The following is a 23,402-nucleotide window of genomic DNA, read 5'->3' as shown; positions in this document are numbered from 1 at the left end:
ACCCTGTTTTTCTAACCTAACCTTGAAACTAAAACCCTCCATCCCTGGAACTATTCTGGTAAATCTCCTCTGCATCCTCTCAAGAATCCGCACATCCTTTCTAAAGATTGGTGAGCAGATCTGGATGCAACACTCCAATTGGGGCCTAACCAGAGTTCAGCATAACAACCCTGCTTTTGTACTCAATGTCTCTATTTATAAAGCCCAAGATCCCACATGCTTTGCTAACCACTCTCGCAATATTTCTGAACAGTTGAGGTGACTGAGCGGTTTCAGCTTCTCTGTTCAGATTGCAGCTTTCACTGGAGGCATGTGTTTAAATCCCACTTCTGACAACTTGATTTTCAGTTACTTTGCAGAGCTTCCTTGAAGGTTTGAGGTAGAGTAAATACTGAGGAACTGTTTCTAACTGCTGAACGGTCAATAACCGAAGGTTACAGATTTAATGTGACTCACAAAACTGGAAAGAACTTGAGGAAAAATTCCTTTCTGCAACGTATGGTTAGGATTTCAGTTATGTGGATAGATTGGAGAAGCTGGGGTTGTTCTCCTTAGAGAGGAGATTTGATAGAGGTGTTCACAATCATGAGGGGTCGTGACAGACCCGATAGAGAGAAACTGTTGGTAGAAGGATTGAGACTCAGGTAAAAGCTGTGGCTCAGTTGGTCACTCTCACCTCGAAATCACAAGCTTCTGGGTTCAGAGTTCACAGCTGACACTCCAGTACAGCACTGAGGGTGTTGAAGGTGCTGCCTTTCAGGTGGGATGTTAAACCAAGACCTGGTCTGCATGTTTGGGTGAATGTAAAAGATCCCATGCTGCAATTTCAAACAAGTGAAGAGCAATTCTCCCTGGTGTTGTGATCAATATTTGCCCCTCAATCAGATCAGTTGGTCATTATCACATTGCTGTTTGTGGGTATTAGCTGCTGCATTTCTGACATTACAACAGTGATTACACTTCAAAAGTATTTCATTGTCAACAAAGTGCTTTGATATATCCAGTGGTCAGGAAAGGTGCTATATAAATGCAAGTCTTTTCTTTTTTATCACAACACATTACTGTGTAAAAAATGGTTCTTCATGTCACCTCTGGTTCTTCTGCCAATCACCTGATATCTGTGTCCTCTGCTTACTGACCCTTTTACCACTGGAAACAGTTTCTCCTTATTTAAACTATTGAAAACCTCCATGATTTTGAACAAATGTGTCAAATCTTTTCTGAATTTTCTCTGCTGCAAGGAGAACAACCCCAGCTTCTCCAATCTCTCCACATCACTGAAGTCCCTCACCCTGCTACCATTGTGGCAAATCTCTTTTTTATTCTTTCACGGAATGTGGGCATCGCTGGCAACGGCAGCATTTATTGCCCATTGCTAACTTCCCTTGAGAAGGTGGTGGTGAGCCGCCTTTTTGAGCTGTTGCAGTCCATGTGGTGTAGGTAAATCCACAGTGCTGTTCGGAAGGGAGTTCCAGGATTTTGATCCAGTGACAGTGAAGGAACGGTGATATAGTTCCCAGTCAGGATGGTGTGTAGCTTGGACGGGAACTGGCAGATGGTGGTGTTCCTATGCATCCAATGTCCTTCTAGGTGGTCGAGGTCAAGGGTTTGGAAGGTGCTGTCGAAGGAGGCTTGGTGAGTTATTGCAGTGCATCTTGTAGATGGTACGCACTTCTACCACTGTTCACTGGTGGTGGAGGGAGTGAATATTTAAGGTGGTGGATGGGGTGCTGATCAATCGAGCTACTTTGTCCTGGATGATGTTGAGCTTCTTGATTGTTGTTGGAGCTGCACTCATCCAGGCAAATGGGGAGTATTCCATCACGCTCCTGACTTGTGCTTGTGGATGGTGGACAGGAGGTGAGTGATTCACAGCAGAATTCCCAGCCTCTGACCTGCTCTTGTAGCTACGGTATTTATGTGGCTGATCCAATTCAGTTCCTGCTCGACGGTAACCCCCAGAATGTTGATAGTGAGGGATTCAGCAATGGTAATGCCATTGAATGTCAAGGGGAGATGGTTAGATTCTCTCTTGTTGGAGATGTTCATTGCCTGGCACTTTTGTGGGTTGAATGTTCCTTGTCACTTATCAGCCCAAGCCCAATGTTGTCCAGGTCTCTCTACATGTGGACACGGACTGCTTCAGTAGCTGAGGAGTTGCTAATGCTACTGAACATTTTGCAATCATCAGCGAACATCCCCACTTCTGACCTTATGATAGAGGGAAGGTCATTGATGAAGCAACGGAAGATGGTTGGGGCCTAGGACACTACCCTGAGGAACTCCTGAGTGCTGTTCTGGGACTGAGATGATTGGCCGCCCACAACTATCACCATATTCCTTTGCGCTAGGGATGACTCCAACTAAAGAACAAAGAACAAGGAAAATTACAGCACAGGAACAGGCCCTTCGGCCCTCCAAGCCTGCGCCGATCCAGATCCTCTACCTAAACATGTCGCCTATTTTCTAAGGGTCTGTATCTCTTTGCTTCCTGCCCATTCCTGTCTCTGTCTAGATACATCTTAAAAGACGCTATCGTGCCCGCGTCTACCACCTCCGCTGGCAACGCGTTCCAGGCACCCACCACCCTCTGCGTAAAGAACTTTCCACGCATATCCCCCCTAAACTTTTCCCCTCTCACTTTGAACTCGTGACCCCTAGTATTTGAATCCCCCACTCTGGGAAAAAGCTTCTTGCTATCCACCCTGTCTATACCTCTCATGATTTTGTACACCTCAATCAGGTCCCCCCTCAACCGTCGGCTTTCTAATGAAAATAATCCGAATCTACTCAACCTCCCTTCATAGCTAGCACCCTCCATACCAGGCAACATCCTGGTGAACCTCCTCTGCACCCTCTCCAAAGCATCCACATCCTTTTGGTAATGTGGCGACCAGAACTGTATGCAGTATTTCAAATGTGGCCGAACCAAAGTCCCATGCAACTGTAACATGACCTGCCAACTCTTGTACTCAATACCCCGTCCGATGAAGGAAAGCATGCCGTATGCCTTCTTGACCACTCTATTGACCTGCGTTGCCACCTTCAGGGAACAATGGACCTGAACACCCAAATCTCTCTGTCCATCAATTTTCCCCAGGACTTTTCCATTTACTGTATAGTTCACTCTTGAATTGGATCTTCCAAAATGCATCACCTCGCATTTACCCTGATTGAACTCCATCTGCCATTTCTCTGCCCAACTCTCCAATCTATTTATATTCTGCTGTATTCTCTGACAGTCCCCTTCACTATCTGCTACTCCACCAATCTTAGTGTCGTCTGCAAACTTGCTAATCAGACCACCTATACTTTCCTCCAAATCATTTATGTATATCACAAACAACAGTGGTCCCAGCACGGATCCCTGTGGAACACGTCTCCATTTTGAGAAACTCCCTTCCACTGCTACTCTCTGTCTCCTGTTGCCCAGCCAGTTCTTTATCCATCTAGCTAGTACACCCTGGACCCAATGCGACTTCACTTTCTCCATCAGCCTACCATGGGGAACCTTATCAAACGCCTTACTGAAGTCCATGTATATGACATCTACAGCCCTTCCCTCATCAATCAACTTTGTCACATCCTCAAAGAATTCTAGTGGAGAGTTTTCTCCCTGGTGGCCATTGACTTCAATTTTGCAAGGGCTCCTTGATGCCCTTGGCAAGAGCAGTCACTGTCTCCTCACCTCACCTCTTGAGTTCAGCTCTTTTGTCCAAATTTGGGTCAAGGCTTCAACGAGGTCAGGAACCAAGTGGCTCTGGCAGAACCCAAAATGAGCATTGATGAGCAGGTTATTGCTGTGTAAGTGCTGCTTGATAGCACAGTCAATGACACCTTCCATCACTTTACTGATGATCAAGAGGAGGCTGATGGGGCAGTAATTGGCAGGGTTGGATTTGTCCTGCTTTTTGTTTGCAGGACATACCTGGGCAATTTTCCATGTTGCTGGGTCGATGCCAGTGTTGGAGCTGTACTGGAACAGCGTGGCTAGTGGCGCGGCTGGTTCTGGAGCATCAGTCATCAGCACTACAGCCGGGATGTTGTCAGTATCCAGTGCCTTCAGCCATTTCTTGATATCATGTGGAGTGAAGTGGATTTGCTGAAGATTGGCATCTGCGATGCTGGGGACATCAGGAGGAGGTCGAGATGCATCATTTAGTTGATACTTGTGGCTGAAGATGGTTGCAAATTATTCAACCTTGTATTTTGCACTGATATGCTGGTCTCCCCTTTCATTAAGGATGGGGATATTTGTGGAACCTCCTGTTGATTGTTTAATTATCCACCACCATTCAGGACTGGATGTGGCAGGACTGCAGAGCTTTGATCTGATCTGTTGGTTGTGAGATCACTCAGCTCTGTCTATTGCATGCTGCTTCCACTGTTTGACATGCAAGTAATCCTGTGTTGTAGCTTCACTCATTTTTAGGTCTGCTTGGTGCTGCTCCTGACATGCCCTCCTGCACACTTCATTGAACCACTATTGCTCCCTTGGCTTGATGGTAATGGTAGAGTGAGGGATATGTCAGGCTATGAGGTAACATATTGTGTTTAAATACAATTCTGCTGCTGCAGATGGCCCACAGTGCCTCATGGATGCCCAGTTTTGAGTTGCCAGATATGTTCATTTCTTCCCTCAGATATAATTGGAAAAAAATTCCAAAGGAATGCATGTACTAAACAAAAAGGAGAGAGAAATAAATACTGACAAAATAGATGGCAGCATTTGCAAGGTAAAAAGATTTATAAGTTTTATTATCGATGAGTGAGAGGAATATATCACACTTTGGGGCTTCTGTAAGTGGATTTACTGATAATTTTGGGAATTGATAGGAAGCTGCTTCATGGTTGGTGGAACAAACTCCCGCCCTTGGGGTGGAGCCAACAGCTGCATCCGTCCAATAACAGACAGAGTAGAAGTACTGTATCAGGCCTTGTTAGCTCAGAGCATGAGACTTTTAATCTCAGGGTCTTCGATTTGAGACCCATGTTGTGTGGTTGTTCTTCCCTTTTTCAGACTTCATCGGCAGAGAGTTCAAGGGGTGTTTGAAATTAAATTCAACAACATCACCAGATTTCAACTCCCCCCTCCCAGTGTAGTTGAATGGACCTTCAACCTCTGCCCTCCCCCTTCCCCTCCCTCCCAGAACTGCAACAGGGATCCCCTTGTCCTCACTTTCCACCCACCTGCCTCCACAGCAGCACAGTGGCGCAGTGGTCAGCATTGCAGCCTCACAGTTCCAACAACCCAGGTTCAATTCTGGGTACTGTCTGTGTGAAGTTTGCAAGTTCTCCCTGTGTCTGTGTGGGTTTCCTCCGGGTGCTCCAGTTTCCTCTCACAAGCCAAAGGACTTGCAGGTTGGTAGGTAAATTGGCCATTATAAATTGCCCCTAGTATAGGTAGGTCGTAGGGAAATATAGGGACAGGTGGGGATGCGGTAGGAGTATAGAATTAGTATAAATGGGTGGTTGATCGTCGGCACAGACCATGTGGGCCGAAGGGCCTGTTTCAGTGCTGTATCTCCAAACATAAACACATCCAAAGGATCATCCTCCACCATTTCCGTCACCTCCAGCGTGATGCCACCACCAAACGCAACTTCCCCTCCCTTGTCAGCATTCCGAAGGGATTGTTCCTTCCACAACACCCTGGACCACTCCTCCATTACCCCAACACCTCTTCACCTTCCCATGCAATCGCAGGAGATATAATACCTGCCCTTTTCCCTCTTCTCTGCTCATTATCTAAAGCCCCAAACACTACTTTTAGGTGAAGCAGCGATTTACTTGTACTTCTTTCAATTATGTATACTGTATTCACTACTCACAATCCGGGCTCCTCTAAACTGGGGAGACCAAAAGCAGATTAGGTGGAACACCTCTGCTCAGGCCGAAAGCATGATCCTGAGCTTCTGGTTGCTTGCCATTTCAACACTCCCCGCTGCTCTCATGTCAACATTTCTGTCTTTGGCCTGCTCCAGTGTTCCAGTGAAAATCGACCCAAGCTCGAGGAGCAGCACCTGACCTTTTGATTCGGCACTCTACAGCCTTGTGGATTGAACATTGTGTTCAATAACATCAGAGCATGACTGGTGTCAGGCAACCACAAGCATTAACACACTTTGTCCCAGGACAGCTTTGTTATTTAATCTCTCCTGCCCTCTGCCCTATCAAACACCTTCCCCTTTGTTCTCTCCCACATGCCCCTCCCCTTCACTTGTTTAAAAACTAATTATTTTCTAACCTGTGTCAGTTCTGATGAAATGTCACAGACCGGAAATGTTAACTCTGTTTCTCTCACCACAGATGCTGCCAGAGCTATTGAGTATTTCCAGCACTTTTTGTTTTTATTTCAGATTTCCAGCATCTGCAGTATTTTGCTTTTATTGTGTCAGAAAGTCTTTCCTTGATTCAGGACTCTTACCTCTCTCCAGAATCTCTCTGCTAAAGATTGAACTTTATCTCATTTCACTCACAGCTCAGGGTCAGTGTGGCACAGTGGGACTTCTGGCTGTCTCCCACTTCACAGTCCATCAGTACTGAGAAAACAATGGGGAATATTACTCACATGTTGTGTTCTGTAACTTTTTACAAACACTTTAATGTATATATTGTCTTCCAAAGCAGTGACAGAATGGTGGCTTTCGTGTGTTGTTGAAATAGCTTTGTTGAGTTCGTGCTGTACTAACAGTTGAACACTTTTTGGTTCAATACCAAGTTTTGGCACTTTCAAACTCTCCTGTGTCTTTTTCTTTGGCTCCAATTGTCAAGCTGCATGATTTATTCTGAAATTAGCACCAGAGAACCAAGGCACCAGCGAGCATGAGGAGCTGAAATTAGCACAGATCAAATCCACTTAATATTTCTGACTGAAGATGGTTGCAAATGCTTCAGTTTTGCCTTTTGCACTGACTTGCTCAGCACCACCATCATTGAGGATGTGAATGTTTTTGGAGCCTCCTCATCTTGTTAGTTATTTAATTATCCACCACCATTCACGACTGGATGTGGCAGGACTGTGGAGCTGTGATCTGATCCTGAGGGAGATATCCGTGCGTGGAGTGGCGGGATGTATGGAGAGTGATCCTGGAGAGGGTGTCTGATCCTGGAGTGGAAGCTTTCTGTGGAGGTACAGGAGTGGGCCATTCAGCCCCAGTGTTTTATAAAGGTTTAGCATAACTTATTTGCTTTTACTCTATGCCTCTATTAATAAAGCCAATTGTCCTGTTTGCTCTGAGCAACCTTTTCAAACCTTGATCAAAAAAGATTGGTGGACATTGTCTCATTCTTCCTCCCAAACTGTATCACTTCACAATTCTCTGTGTAAAATTTTATCTGTTGTGTGAAAGCCCATTTTACCAGTGTGTTTAAGTTCCTCTGAAGTGTGTTACTGTCACTGGCATAGGACGAAATTCACGAGCATTCTTTGATGCTATCTCCTTTGAAAGAGCAATCTTACACACGAGCTCAAATGTGGGATTTTGTGTGTTTAGTATCTTTCCTCATCCACCAATATAAGCACAAATCTGTCTCATAATGTACGGTCTAAGAATGTGCCAATGTTGCAAGGTGGTGATAAATTCTTCAGTGTCACAATGTACTCACCAACTGTTTCACTACTTTTCTGATTTCTGGATCCAAGTTTGTAGCTTTCCGCGATCTCTAGTGGCTTAGGGTTGAGCCTCACTTCAACGAAGAAACGGAAAATTATGATTTAAAGATTACACTGTCAATCATTCACATCTCTGTCTTCTCCTGAACTTCGAGTTCAAATTTGTTTGTGAAGTTGAGTCACACGTTAAGACAGCACAGTCGTTTTCTTTGTGAAGGAAGTGATTTAGGAATGACTGTTTGAAACTGTCCCTTCTTGCACAGAAATTCAGTGCAAATACTTGATCACTCACAATTTCCTTGAGAGAAATTTGTTCACAATCGCATTCGACACGGAAACTGCCTCAGCATTAATCTCACTGAAGCAGAATGTGACCGTGTTGTTTGTTTCAGAATGTTGTTGCCATTATTTGTCGCTTTTAACCGAGACTGGGAGACAGGGCAAGTTTGATCCGAGGTTGGAATATATTATCATTCAGGAGCAAGAAAAATCAAAAGGAACAAAATAAGAAAACCCAGTCTCCAGATTTGAGAATCTGTAGATCCGCTTTGGGAAAGTGAATCAGAGCAGAATGAAGGGTGAACTGTCCAGAAGAGATGGAGACACTGCTCAGTCAACACGTTCCCCTGGTTTATGATGCTGGAACATTCATCACACAGAAATGATTCAACCCAATGACAAACATTCTTACAGCTGATAATTTATGCTACTGATTTAAGGACTGTTTCATGTGGTTACCGGGTGACGACGAGAAGATATTAAACTTTGTTCTATTCAATCTAGCTGTGATGAAGTTTGAATTTTTCTACCTTTTATAAACAGTATTTGAAGGGTCTCGGTAACAATGTTCAGTTTTGATGAGAGTGGGGTCTGGGTGAGAAGCTGCTGAGTGTGACAGGGTCAGGACTGGATGCAGGAAGTTCTCTGACAGTCTCCCTCTATCTCTCTAATGGGTTTGAGTTGATTTACGACTGGTAGCATTTATTTTACTTTTCTTATTTAGAGATACAGCACTGAAACATGCCCTTCGGCCAACCGAGTCTGTGCCAACCAGCAACCACCCATTTATACTAATCCTACATTAATCCCATATTCTCTACCACATCCCCACCATTCTCCAACCACGTACCTACATTTTGGACAATTTACAATGGCCAATTTACCTATCAACCTGCAAGTCTTTTGGAGGTGGGAGGAAACCAGAGCACCCGGCGGAAACCCACACAGACACAGGGAAAACTTGCAAACCCCACACAGGCAGTACCCAGAACTGAATCCTGGTCACTGGAGCTGTGAGGCTGTGGTGCTAACCATTGCGCCACTGTGCTGCTGTTGGTGCTTTGATAAATGAAGGAAGTTCCCTCCACCCATTTTTTTTGGACAGACAGTGTGGTATAAGGATGTAAAGGGTTAATGTTGAAGATGGTGGGATCAACCCCTCCCAATGTCAGAGTGATAATGTAACAGTCACATGAGATGAAGTTCGGGAGAAGAGAGAGCAGCACCAAGGATGCTAGCTTAGCAGGCTTGATGAGTGTGTATTTTGTATTGTGTAAATTAGAAAAGAGTTCTTTGTTCTTTCAGCAGGAAATGTGTCCAGAAAATATCGAGAAACTCACAATTTTATTATTCAGGAGTCAGAACACTGATATTAATTCCAAGTGACAGTTCTGGGACCAATTAACAAAAAAAGTAGAGAATAATATTGCTCACTGATTGAAATCCCCCAGTGAGGAGACAGTTAAACAGGTGATCTGTTGGGGCATCCTTCGATCCAAGGTTTCAGCAACATTTAATCTCCCTTTTTGGTGAAATTCTCTGTTATTTGCAACTTTTTTTATCAGCTTTGATGGGTGAGTGAAAAAACTGAAAAAATGGAACAGTTCCATCCTTTCTTTTCTTCCTTCTTCTCTTCTTTCCATCAGTTTCTCTTTTCTGTCCCAGATCAATATAATGATGAGAATCCCAATTTAATCTGCTGTTTCTGGTGTTTTATCCATTCCAATCAAAATTTCAACATTCCAATCAAATCTATTTGTTATTCCACAGTGTCTCTCCATGTGTTTTATTCTGTTGTATTCTCTCACAGTCTGTTTGATGATCAATGTCACATCTCACTCTCTGTTCTGGTGAAGATCAGAAGCAATGATATCTGTTTACACCACCCGACAAGTTGGTCTGAGGCTGTGTCTCTCTGAACATGTGGAGTTAAAGCAATTCTTCCAGTCAGTTAGTTCAGTTGTCATTTTATGAGAAATTCGGTCATCATGACTTCGTCAGTGACCTCATGGTTCCGGTGTCTGAGTGATGTTAATCACGATGTGATGAAATGATTGTATGTTCCAGTCTTTCCGTGGTGGGTTTTCACACTGAGTAGAAATGTGTTGGACATGGTCTGAAAATGTTTCACACCGCTCCATTCCCAACTTCATTTACTTGCAGAAGATATATTTCCATCATGACACAGCTCGCTGCACAGCTAGAAGCTGTGCTGAAGGTGACAGCCATGCTTATGCAACTGACAAGGTGGCCGAGAGGTTAAGGCGATGGACTGCTAATCCATTGTGCTTTGCATGCGTGGGTTCGAATCCCATCTTTGTCGCTTGTTTATAAACTATTTATGTTGGGGGAGTTTATGTGTAAAGTCAGCCTCAAAACCCGTTTTTGTCTGTGTATAGATAGTGATTCCAGAATTGGTTATACTTTATTAAAATTGAGACAGACATTTGGAATTCTTCACCCAAACTGCACTGGAATGAAGATCAAATAGGGATCACGAAACGGAGCAGGATTTTTCTTCCCCTCCTTCCTTCCATCTTTACTTTCTCTGGCTTTGCACCAAGTGAAAGACAAATGTGAAAAGCAAATGGTGAGGGAGCAGATGCAGAAAATTATCCTTTGGCAAGAAATTTATTTTCAAATCTTCTTGATAGATTAATTGAGTGAGCAATGCTTTGGCAGATGGAGTTTAAAATGAGGGGTCATCTACTACCTACGATAGATCAGAGCGTTTTTTTGGAAGAGGTGAGATGTTAGAAACGGCGGAGGAGCAGAGACCCGAATACTGAATTAATAAAAGCTCGTGGACTGGTCGAAAATAATGTGAAAAGTGAACAGTATATGAAGATTGGAACTCATGTTGCAGTGATATAAAGCTCTGTGCTCCTGAAGTAAATGTCCAAGCCCAGATTGTGGGGAATCTGTGGAGAGTGATTTGGTTTTTATTCATTCTTGGGTGTGAGTATCGCTGATAAGGCGAGCATTTATTCCCCATTCCTATTGCCGTTGAGAAGGTGGTGGAGAGCTGCCTTCTTGAACTGATGCAGTCCATATGGTGCAGGAACATCCACAGTGCAATTGGGGAGGGAGTTCCAGGATTGTGACCCAACAACAGTGAAGAAATGGCGATATCGTTCCAAGTCAGGATGGTGAGTGACTTGGAGGGGAACCTGCAGGTAGTGAGTTCCCATGCATCTGCTGCCCTTGTCCTTCGAGGTGATAGTGGTCACGAGTTTGGAAGGTGCTGTTGAAGGATACTTGGCGAGTTGCTGCAGTGCATATGGAGATGGTACACACTGCAGCCGCTGTTTACTGGTTGTGGAGGGATTGAATGTTTAAGGTGGCGGGTTAGGTGCCGATCAAGTGTGCTGCTTTGTCCTGGATGGTGTTGAGCTTCTTGAGTGTTGTTGAGTGGGATGTATTCCATCCCACTCCTGACTTGTGCCTTGTAGATGGTGGACAGGATTTGGGGTGTCAGGAGGTGAGATACTTGCTGCAGAATTCGTAATCTCTGACCTGCGCTTATAGCCACAGCATTGATGTGACTGGTCCAGTTACGTTTCTGGTCAAGATGTTGATGGTGGGGGATTTAACGATGATAATGCTTCTGAATATCAAAAGGTAGATTTTTTCTCTCTCTCATTGGAGATGTTCACTGCTTGGCACTTGTGTGGCCAGAAGGTTGCTTGTCACTTATCAGCTCAAGCCTGAATGTTGTTCAGGTCTTGCTGCTTGCAGGCACAGACTGCTTCAGTATCTGAAGAGTTGTGAGTCATCATCTAACATTCCCACTTCTGACTGATGTTGAAGAGAAAGTCGTCAATGAAACAGCTGGGATGTTTGGGTCTGCGACACTACCCTGAGAAACTCCTGAGGCAATGTCCTGGGCTGAGATGATTGGCCTCCACTAACCACAACATCTTGTTTTGTGCGAGGTATGACTTCAACAAGTGGAGAGTTTTCCCCCTGATTCCCATTGACTTCAATTTTGCTGGGGATCCTTGATGCCACACTCACTCAAGGGCAATCACTCTCACCTCTCCTCTGGAATTCCAGTCTTTCATCTCTGTTTGGACCAAGCTGCAATGAGGTCATACGAACATAAGATCAGAAGAACTAGTAGCAGGAGTAGGCCATTTGGCCCTTCGAGCTTGCTCCGCCATTCAATAGGATCATGGCTGACCTGATCATGACCTCAACCCCACTTTCTTGCCTGCCCACATAACCCTTGGCTCTCTTGTAGATACAAATCTTGAAGCCATTCAATGACCCAGCCTTCACTGCTCTCTGCGGTAAAGAATTCCAAAGATTAATGACCCTCTGAGAGAAGAAATTCCTTCTTAAATGAAAAACCCCTAAATCTGAAACTGTGTCCCCGAGTTCTAGATTCCACCACGAGAGAAAACATCCTCTCAGCATCTACCCTGTCAAGCTCCCTCAGAATCATATATGTCTCAATACGTTCTCCTTTCATTTTTCTCAACTCCAATGAGTATCGGTCCAACCTGCTCAACTTTCCTCATGAGACAACACCTTCATCACAGGAATTAATCCAATGAACCTTCTCTGAACTGCCTCCAATGCAAGTATATCCCTCCTTAAATAAGGAGACCAAAACTGTACACAGTACTCTTGGTGTGGTTTCACCAGCACCATGTACATTTGTCGCAAGACTTCTCTACTTTTATACTCCATCCCCCTTGCAATAAAGGGTAACATTCCGTTTGTCTTCCTAATTATTTGCTGTACCTGCATGGTAACTTTTTGTGATTCATGTACGAGGACACCCAGATCCTTCTGCACCGCAGCATTCTGTAATCTCTCACAATTTAAATAATATTTTCCTTTTCTATTCTTCCTACCAAAGTGGATAACCTCACATTTTCCCACATTCTACTCTATCTGCCAAATTATTTCCTGGAGCTGAGAGACCCTGGCAGAACCTAAATTGAGCATCGATGAGCAGATTATTGCTTAGTGTGTGGTGCTTGATAGCACTGTTGGTGACATCTTCCATCACTTTGCTGATGATTGATAGTAGACTGATGGGGCGGCAATTGGTCAGATTGGATTTGTCCTGCATTTTTTTTATGGAGAGGGCACACTTGGGTAATTTTCCACATTGTCAAGTAGATGCCTGTGTTGCAGCTCTACTGGAACAGCTTGGCTGAGAGCGCAGCTAGTTCTGGAGCACAAGTCTTCAGTACGAGTGTGGAAGTGAGCAGAAAGGCATGGCACTATGCTTAATGGGAAATCTAGCCAAGTTAGGAATAGTAGCTTTGCTGAGCTTTGATTTTAAGTGGCAGAAATCACAATGAAATAGTTAAAAGTAAAGGCAGAGCGTGTGAGACTGTAAAGACTAGCCGACACTGGTAATTGCAAAGACATCTGTTCTTTATGGCCTGATTGTGTGACTCCCTGTGGTTTGGAACAAATGGACTCCTGTGAATCAAATGATGTCCATCCCTGTGTGAGTGATAAGGAGTGCTGGGCCCCTCTTATCTTCGTGAACTGCCGCTACTTGATGTAGCTGCAGACTGCACGAAACACTCAGGAATGTACACCTAACAGAGATAGCAGGATGCGCCGCAATTACTTGTCACAAGGTAGAGACAGACTCATGATCCATGTAGGGAGTGAGACTCGAATGATTATAAATGATTCCTATGCTCTTGCTGATTAGCTTGCTTGTCTGCTTTGTTTTATCTTGCTGGAACAAAACAATATTTTATTAGTAACAAGTATGTATTGAGAATGGAGTGTATTGTAACCTCAGTAACAGATGTACTGCATGTCACCACGTGGGTGAAGTCGAATTGTATCGCACTGATTGGTTAAACAAGGGGGTATAGCATGAATCTTAATGTATAAACAGTAGTACCCGTATCAAAAAACTTCACTTACTCTAGTGGACCAGACAGACTCTGGGTGGAGTCAGTGTCGTTGCATTAGAGTAAGTCAGCCGGATAAATGCGCAAATAAAGTAATTGATTTTACCTACACATCCGACTCAGTATATTCACTGAACCAGACTGAAGGCAAATATAACTCAGAATTACACTAGAGCCGGAATGTTGTTAGGGCCCATAGTCTTTGCTGTATCGAGTGCCTTCAGCTGTTTCTTGCCATTATGGGGAGTGAAGCAAATTGGCTGAAAACTGGAAGCTGTGATGCTGGGGACCTCAAGAGGCCGGGATGAATCATCCACTGAGCAATTTCTGACTGAAGATGGTTTCAAATGCTCCAGCTTCATCTTTTGCACTGACGTGCTCGGCTCCACCAAAATTGAGGATAGGGATGTTTTTAGACCCTCCTCATCTGGTTCGTTATTTAATTGTCCACCACCATCCATGACTGGATACCTAGTTTCTCAGGGCAGTGCCCTAGGCCCAACCATCCTCAGCTGTTTCATTGATGGCTTTCTCTTCAACATAAGTCAGAAGTGGGAATGTTCGCTGATGATTCACAACTCCTCAGATACTGAAGCAGTCTGTGCCTGCAAGCAGCAAGACCTGAACAACATTCAGGCTTGAGCTGATAAGTGACAAGCAACATTCTTTGATCTGATCCTGAGGGAGATATCCGTGCGTGGAGTGGCGGGATGTATGGAGAGTGATTCTGAAGAGGGTGTCTGAGCCTGGAGGGAAGAATCTGTGGTGAGTGGTCCTCAAAGGATGTCCGTGTCTGGAGATTTAGGAATTCTGAAGAGGGTCTCCGAGCCCATAGTGCTGGGATGTATGGAAAGTGATCCTGAAGTAGGTGTCCGAACCTGGAATGGTGGGATCTGTGGAGAGTGATCCTGATGAGTGGGTGTAAACCTGGAATGGAAGCTTTCTGTGGAGGTACAGGTGGAGGCCATTCATTCCCAGTATTTTATAAAGGTTTAGCATAACTTATATGTTTTTACTCTATGCCTCTATTAGTAAAGCCAAGTGTCCTGTTTGCTCTTAGCTACCTTTTCAATCCTTCTCACATTGGTGTACATTGTCTCTCTGCTCCTGCACCCAGTTTAGAACTGTAACGTTTCATTTATATGGCATTCTTCCTTCCAAATTGTATCACTTCACACTTCTCTGTGTAAAATTTCATCTGTTATGTGAAAGCCCATTTTACCATTTTTTTTTAAGTTCCCCTGAAGTGTGTTACTATCACTGGCATAGGACAAAATTCCTGAGCATTCTTTGATGCTATCTCCATAGACAGAGCAATCTTTTACGCGAGCTCAAATGTCGGATTTTGTGTGTTTAGTATCTTATTTCACCCACCAATATAAGCACAAATATGTCACGTAAATCTTGTTCACTGCAGTCCCTGCTGCTGTTTGCTGCCTATATTTACAGGCTTTTATCTCAACCTCTTCACCATGTTCTCTAATATATTCAGGGGGCATCAGCAGAGAAAATGTTCACCAAGTGCAAGGAAATGTTTATTTATGTCATTATGTCATGAACATAATATACAAATTTTTACATGTGTGAATCATCAAGATGTGTCTTCAGAAATGGAACCCCGTCACAATAAACACCGTCACCTTTCAATGTTTAGCAGACAGGTTTGACGGCCTGATGTGTGTGATTCCCATATTAATGTGTTTGTACAAAGTTCGGGGAAAGATGGAGATACGAATAATTTACAGGGAAATCTTTTAAACATATTACCACATCTCTCACTCACAAAGATCTGCAAACACATGGATTCAGAAAGAACCTGAGTACAAAATCAGCTAAAATAAACACAGCCAGAGAGACTTGCGATAACCTGCAGCTCAGGGAAAGTACATGATGTTATGGAAGGGATTCTGTTTCTTTTGTTAAAATATTTTTTGAAGAAGTCATAATCAAACTGAATAAATGTAGGACCAGTTCTTTTTCAAGAGGGCACCAAAAGGACCAATTTGGCAACTATGTTTACTGGTTGTCACATGATTCAAGTTAAATATAGAACAGAAACCCTGGTAACCGGGAGAAATGTGGTTAGTGAAGTCAGTCATGCCCCTTGAATGGACAACCTTGGCAGCAGCAGCGCAAACCGAAGACAGCAGAAAACTCACAACCTTTGATTGAAGCAGTCAGTGTGTTTTACCTGCTGGAGTGAGCAGCTGATAAAGTTAGCCTGAAGAATCGTCAAGGAAGGAGAGAAGACCACAACCCAGTTTGTTTTCCAGAAAATCTTTAAAAGACCCTGAGAAGTCCACTGAGTTAATTCATCTTTTCGCATGTCTTTGAAGAAGGCCTGCTAAAATTAATTCTCAATGCCTTCTGAAAAGAACTGTTCGAAAATACCCTAGTGACCTGTCTACGTATATTCGGAAGTTAGACTGTATTCCAGTTTTGGAGCAACCTATCTCATCTGATGATTTCTTCAAAAATGAGCAAATAAACAGCCCAAGAGGTTGTTTTTGTCTGCAACAGAGTGCTGAATTAAAAAAAAAATCCCTTTTATTTTTTCAGCTATCCGGTGTGTGTGTGTGTGTGTGTGTGTGTGTGTGTGCGTGTGGCTCGAAGACAAAAAAAAGGACTTTAAAAGTTGTTCAAGGTGAAAAAGGAACTTTTAAAATTTCCACCTGTGTGTTTATGCTTCACTTCATGACTAGTTAAAACTTATTCGACAATAAATGGATAATTTTGTTGTTCATTAAAGAAATCTGGTCAGTGTCTTCTATTCTGGGAAAAATAGAGTACATGACTGACTGTATCAGTAAGTGGGAAAAGTTAAAATAGATGTTGTGACCTGTGGAGAAGTGGGATGAGAATAAAGAGTGCCCTCCTCTGCCCTTAGTTGTCACAGCATTTGTGATCTGGCTCAGTAGCTTAATTGGTTCGAGTGTTTGTCTAATAATCAGAAAATCTTGGATTCATATCCTTGCTTCAAAAGTTTAGCTGTCAATCGTTTACATATGTTTTCTTGTGAACTTTAACTTTTCTTATGAATTTTATTCACAAAAGAAAACAGCTCAGTGGTTGCCTTTGTGAAGGATGTGAGTTTGAAATGGCTGTTCCTGCTCGGACAGATGTTCAGTGCTAATATTTCAACGGCAACTCAATCCGCTACAATTTCTTTGAGAGCAATGTATTTGCAGTTGCATTTAACCTGGAAAACAGCTCAACATTAATCTCACTGAAGGAAAGTGTGACCGTGTTGTATGTTTCAGAGTGTTTGTGTCGTTTTGTGTCTCTTTTAACCAAGACTATAACACGACGCAAAGGGGTGGGTTGATCCGAGGTTTAGAATATATTATCATTCAGGAGCAAGAAAAATCAAAAGGAACAAAATAAGAAAACCCAGTCTCCAGATTTGAGAATCTGTAGATCCACTTTGGGAAAGTGAATCAGAGCAGAATGAAGGGTGAACTGTCCGACTGCCCAGAAGAGATGAAGACACAGCTCAGTCAGAACGTTCCCCTGGTTTATGATGCTGGAACATTCCTCACACTGAAATTATTCAATCAATATTCATCTCCCAAGTCAGTCTGAGGCTGTGCCTCTCTGATCACGTGGAGTTAAAGCAATTCTTCCAGTCAGTTAGTTCAGTTGTCATTTCATGAGAAATTAGAAGTTATCATGACTTCGTCAGTGACCTCATGGTTCAGGTGTCTGAGTGATGTTAATCATGATGTGATGAATTGATTGTATGTTCCAGTCTTTCAGTGGTGGGTTTTCACACTTAGTTGAAACGTGTTGGACATGGTCTGGAAATGTTTCACACCGCTCCATTCCCAACAGGCCATCACCTGATGTGATGGAAATTCCATTTACTTACAGAAGCTACATTTCCATCATTGCACATCTGGCTGCACAGTCAGGATCTGAGCTGAAGGTGACCGTCCTGCCCAAATTTCCAAAGAGGCAAAAAAGACATGTGATGGGTTACTGGCACAAAGCTGGGTGATGAGGTGTTTGAGAGGTTAAGATGATGGATTATTAATTCCATCTGTTTTACATGTATGAGTTTGAATCCCATCTGCATCAACAGTTTATAAAATGTCCAATACATTGTTACTTCGTAATTCACCAGCTTTTGCAGAAAGTAGGACTTAAGCTGTTGCAGTACCTGTTAGAAAGATAGTCGAAGTTATTCTGAATCCATCTTCCAATGTCATCTACATGGAAGCGGGATTTTAAAGGATAAGATGTAGTTTTTAAAAGTCACTTCAATCATACTCGAGTCTTTACAAAGAAGCCAGGTAAATCTTTGATGAAAACGCATATACATTTCGAGATCTTTTAAAAGCACTTCAATCTTGTTAATAAAAAGTCAGATATAAATTTAAGAACTCTGATAAGGCTATGCTAAAAAGTTACATACAACTAAGAAACAAAATACAACATTTAAAATGTCTGAACTCCCTCTGAAAGTTGACCCCTGCTGCTACCGGTGTCCTCCTGGAATAGTGGAGCTGTTGTGTCAACAGAAAAGTCCTTCCCGAACAGGCCCTGAGCCTGTTGGTACCGGCTCCAATCCAACCAAGGTAAAAATCAGGATTCATTGTGGGCAATGAGCCCAAATTGCTGAACTACAGGTCCCTGTCACTTTAAAGAGTGGGCTGGTGCGATTATGATCAGAGGCTCCTTCTGAGCACATTTCGCACCACCACAACTTCCAGATGCTGGTGTTAGTGTGTGCATGTACCGGCATTTGCAGTGCTGTTCAGACCCTCAATAGCAGTGAAAGTCTCAGTGTTCGCCGCCAATGGGGCTGTAAAATCCAGGCCAATGTCTCACAGCCCTGTTAGATTTGCTCTCCCTCTGTACAAAATCAAACTCCACACATTGTCTTTCACTCACTCCTGTTTCCAGCCCTGATGGTGCAGAAATCCCCTCTCAAAGGTACACAATCCAGTTGATTTCTGATCAAATATCTCCTTCCTCATTCAATAGAGGAAACAGAGACATGAACAGGAGTCAGGTGCAAGAAAGTTTCACCAACAGAGCAAAGAAAGGCACCAACAAAAGTCACACCTACGTTCCAAATCATTTCACAGGAATATTCTTTCACTTGTTTTGTAAGATGACTGCAATAAATCTGAAAATGAGCACCATGAGGTTTGTGTTCACTCGTCACTTGTTCTCCTGTGTTTGTCTGTCAGGTTTGTAATTCAATTTGTATTGGATATTGAAGAGAATCTCTTTTCAAGATGATTGCACATTGTATTGTGTTTAAAGCAACCAACTTGTAAAATGGCAGATAATGAATGTTTCAATACCTGTGTGACCAGATTCTTCCAATGCTTTTCAACAGCTAGATTGATGATGCTTGTAATCTGTATCCTGTGGCGAATGGGAGAGGAGAATAAAAACATGGTGCATGAACAGGACAGACTGTGTAAAATGGGAGCACAGAAATACTGCCACCTCATTGAAAGTTAATGAGATTTATTCTAAGTCAGACACCTGTCCACAATGAACAAGTGAATACATTAATTGTCCACTTTCAATCTAAATGGGACTGAGGTTCCAACAGAGAAGTTTTCTGGAAAATACCTGCTGCAGTTTTAAAATTGATGAACTGGAACATCTTATACTAACTTTCAAATAACTGTAGTGATTGTATAGTTCTCATAGTGGAGAGAAGGAGTTGTTTATAAATAGAAGCAGAAAGACACATTTGTGGATTGGTGAATGAGCTTTATCTTTCTGAAATGTATTTGCCCTTTGGTTGCAGGTCACTGGAAATTCTTTTTTACATTTCAATTGTAGCAGCAGCATTTAGCAGCAAAATGTCTGATTAATCAGAGTAGTGGGTCTGGGAAACACTTAAACAGCCGAGACCCTGTAAAACAGAACTCCAAGTAATAGTTTAAATAAGGCACTGAACTGACAGAGCGGTAAAGGCCTGCTCAGGTCAGGAAAAAAACCCGACACGAACCTGACAGAACCACATTGGACCTGAGCCCGACCCGGCCCGAGTATCTCCATTTATTCCCACGCCCAAACTAACCCGAGCCTTACCCGACCACCGGAATGTTCACTTTACCTACCTCCCGATTCCGAATCTACAGGAAGCTGCAGCATGAGCGCAATGACATCATAGAGATGCTCACTTGCTCACTGAGCAGACTCAGACTTTCCCTCCTTGACGTCCCAGACTCCCAGCTGAGGTTGGCTTTTCAACTTTTGACACTTATTAAACTCAACTTCCCAGCAGAGCAAAATTTAATACTTACTGTGTGTGTCACACCCGGACCTAGCCTAACCTGGACCCAGCCTGACCTGAACCTGACCCAACCTGATCCGAACCTGAAAGCCCGGAAGAGCGACCCGACACGACCCGAACCCGACACAGGTCGTCGGGTCCCGTCGGGTTCAGGTCGGGTAGCAGGCCTTTCCAGAGCGGAGGTCAGATGAGGATTGAATTAATTTCAATCACTGAATCTAAACAAGAAGTAAATCTGTCAGGAATGGAAGACTTTGCTTTATCTGTGAGCTTGTGACGCAACGGTAGCGTGTCTGACTCTAGATCAGAAGATTGTGTGTTCAAATCACATCAGGCTCAGTTATGTTTTACAGCAGCTCAAGTTCCTGGATTTTATCTCAGAAGAAAGTTCGTTCTATTGGAATGTTCAGTGAATGTTTGAATTTCAAGATCAACTTTAATAGATTAAAGTCCTGATTTCTGGTTCCGTTCCATTTCCATGCTCAGTTCTTATTTCACACTGTTTTATATCAGAACAATGTTTCAGGGATGTGATGTGTCCATTGTTTGTACAATCGCTCTGTCACCCAGCGTGAGAAATAAAACACAAACCGCCCAGCGTGCGGCTCAAACCCATACCTGGCTCTGTCTATAGGCCGCTTAGTTCAGTTGGTTAGGACGCAGTGTTGATAACAACAAGGCTGTGGATTTGATCCCCATGTGCGCTGTCACATGGTCAGTCATTAATTTGACACATTTTTGTAACACTTAAAATCCAACTTTTAGATGCAAACAAGTTTACATAAAATGTCAGAGGAAACTTATTTTGAATAACATCCATTGTATCTTTGTCACTGGTCTGGAGTAACACAGAATTCTTTCCAATTATCTTCCGTTTGCTGATAAACGTTGAACTCGTGGCCTGTTCTCGTTCATGGTCACGAGCAGCAAAAACAGACAGAGTGAGTCTGACCCCCCAGAGATGTGGAAAAGGCTTCAGTTTGGGACAAATGCAGCAAATCAAATGTTCACCCTGCCCCGAGAGAGTCAAAAACTGGGGAAAAGGACACAAGGAGATAGAGAATAAGCTAAAGCAGACAATGTAAATATCTCCCATCCTTGATATCTCTCTATTCCAATCCAACCTTCAGAGTTGGGTAAATAATTTCAGTGTAAATTGTGCAATTCGAGAGTCAAAACTAAATGGCGATGCAGAATAAAGGAGAACTGCCAAAACCCCAGATTGAACCAGGGATCTTCAGTCGAACACTCTCCCAACTGAGCTATTTCAGTCTCACAGGCTTGGGATGATAAGTGGCAAGTAACATTCGCACCACACAAGTGCCAGGCAATGACCATCTCCAACAAGAGAGAATCTAACCATCTCCCCTTGACATTCAATAACATTACAATCACTGAATCCCCCACTATCAACATCATGGGGGTTACAATGGGAAGCCAGACAAATAACGTGACGAGAAGAGCAGGTCAGAGGCTTGGAATCCTGAGGTGAGTAATTACAGTGCAGCTGTTGGCTCCACCCCAGGGGCTGAATTTGTTCTGGAAACTATGAAGCAGCTTCTCTCAAATCCCAGGTTTATGATTAAATCCTCTTACAAAAGCCCCAAAGTGTGATATATTCCTCTCACTCATCCATGACTCCTGACTCCCCAAAGGCTGTCCACCATCTGCAATTCACAAGTCAAGAGTGTGATGGAATACTCTCCACTTGCCTGGATGGGTGCAATTCCAACTCAAGAATCTCAACATGATACAGGACAAAGCAGCCCGCATGATTGGCACCCCATCTACAAACATTCACTCCCTCCACCATCGACGCACAGTGGCAGTAGTGTGTACCGTCTCCAAGATGCACTGCAGCAATGCACCAAGACTCCTTCGACAGCACCTTCCAAACCAGCGACCTTTACCACCTGGAAGGGCAAAGGCAGAAAATGCAGGGGATACCACCACCTGCAAGTACCCCTCCAAGCCACACATCATCCTGACTTGGAACTATATCGCCGTTCCTTCACTGTCGCTGGGTCAAAATCCTGGAACTCCCTTCCTCACAGCACTGTGGGTGTACCTACCCCACATGGACCGCAGTGGTTCAAGAAGGCAGCTCACCACCACCTTTTCAAGGGCAATTAAGGATGGGCGGTCAATGCGGGCCTAGCCAGCAACGCCCACATCGCATGAATGAATGAATAAAAAAGTGAAGTATCCCTTGTGTCATTGTTTTGGTAGAAAATATAACCCTTGTGGAATTGCCCCTCCCAATCACACCTCACTTCACAGAACAAAGAAAATGGAGAAAATTTATGGCACAGACTGAGACCATTTAGCAATCGTGTCTGTGCCAGCTGAAAAAGAGCGATCCAGCCCAATCCCACTTTCCAGGTGTTGGGAATGGGATCCGAACAGATCTCAGAGCTCACATTATGTGAATGTTCTGTTGAACTATTGGTGAGCTGATATACCAGGGGAGATTCACACTGTTAGACACGGTGTGAAATACATTCAAGTATTTATAAAACATTACAACATGTGAGTAATATTCCCCATTGCTTTCTCAGCACTGATGGATTGTGAAGTGGGAGACAGCCAGAAGTCCCATTGGTCCACACTGACCCTGAGCTGAGAATGAAATGAGACAAAGTTCAGACTTCAGCAGCGAGATGCTGCAGAGAGGTAAGAGTCCTGAATCAAGGAGAGACTTTCTCATCCTGCTGTTGAATCTCATTTCAAACACTCCTTGAACTCTCTGCCGAAGAATTCAGAGATGGAGAATGACTGTAAAATCAGCCTACAAAGGAAATAAAAGACACCCACCGTGGGGCTCAAACCCAAAAACTTGAGATTCAGAGTTTCATGCTTTCATTGACTGAGCTCACCATGCCTGAGACAGTGTCCCTGTCCTGTCTGTTATTGGACAGTGCAGCTGTTGGCTCCATCCCAGGGGCTGAATTTGTTCTGTAAACCATGAACCAGCTTCCTCTCAAATCCCAGGTTTATCAATAAATCCTCTTACAAAAGCCCCAAAGTGTGATATATTCCTCTCACTCAACCAGAATAAAAGTTACATCTTTTGCTCTTTTTACCTTCCAAACATTAACTTATATTTTGCTCAGCATTTATTTCTCTCTCCTTTTTATGTTGTGCATTTCCGAATAAACATTTCATTTCAATTATTTATGAGGGATGAAATGAACAGAAGAGATTTTCTGCAATGGTACCAGGGGTGTGGGACAGAGAGAGTGGTTCGGATCTGGAATACACTGCCTGAGAGTGTGCTGGAGGCAGATTCAATCGTGCTTTTCAAAAGGGAATTGGATAAACACCTGAATAGAGAAAATTTGCAGGGTTACAATGA

General features: G+C 43.4%; 1 non-coding gene across 1 annotated transcript; it reads left to right on the top strand.

Annotated features, from left to right (window-relative positions):
* Positions 1–10,135: 10,135 nt before the first annotated feature.
* trnas-gcu (transfer RNA serine (anticodon GCU)) lies at positions 10,136–10,217 on the top strand. The gene has a single exon. It is a non-coding gene; the product is annotated as a tRNA-Ser (tRNA).
* The last annotated feature ends 13,185 nt before the right edge of the window (positions 10,218–23,402 follow it).

The sequence above is a fragment of the Heterodontus francisci genome, unplaced genomic scaffold (genome assembly GCF_036365525.1).
Source record: "Heterodontus francisci isolate sHetFra1 unplaced genomic scaffold, sHetFra1.hap1 HAP1_SCAFFOLD_121, whole genome shotgun sequence".
Classification (NCBI taxonomy): Eukaryota; Metazoa; Chordata; class Chondrichthyes; order Heterodontiformes; family Heterodontidae; genus Heterodontus; species Heterodontus francisci.
Note: the sequence above shows the minus strand (reverse complement) of the source record. Positions and strands in the feature narration are given on the sequence as shown.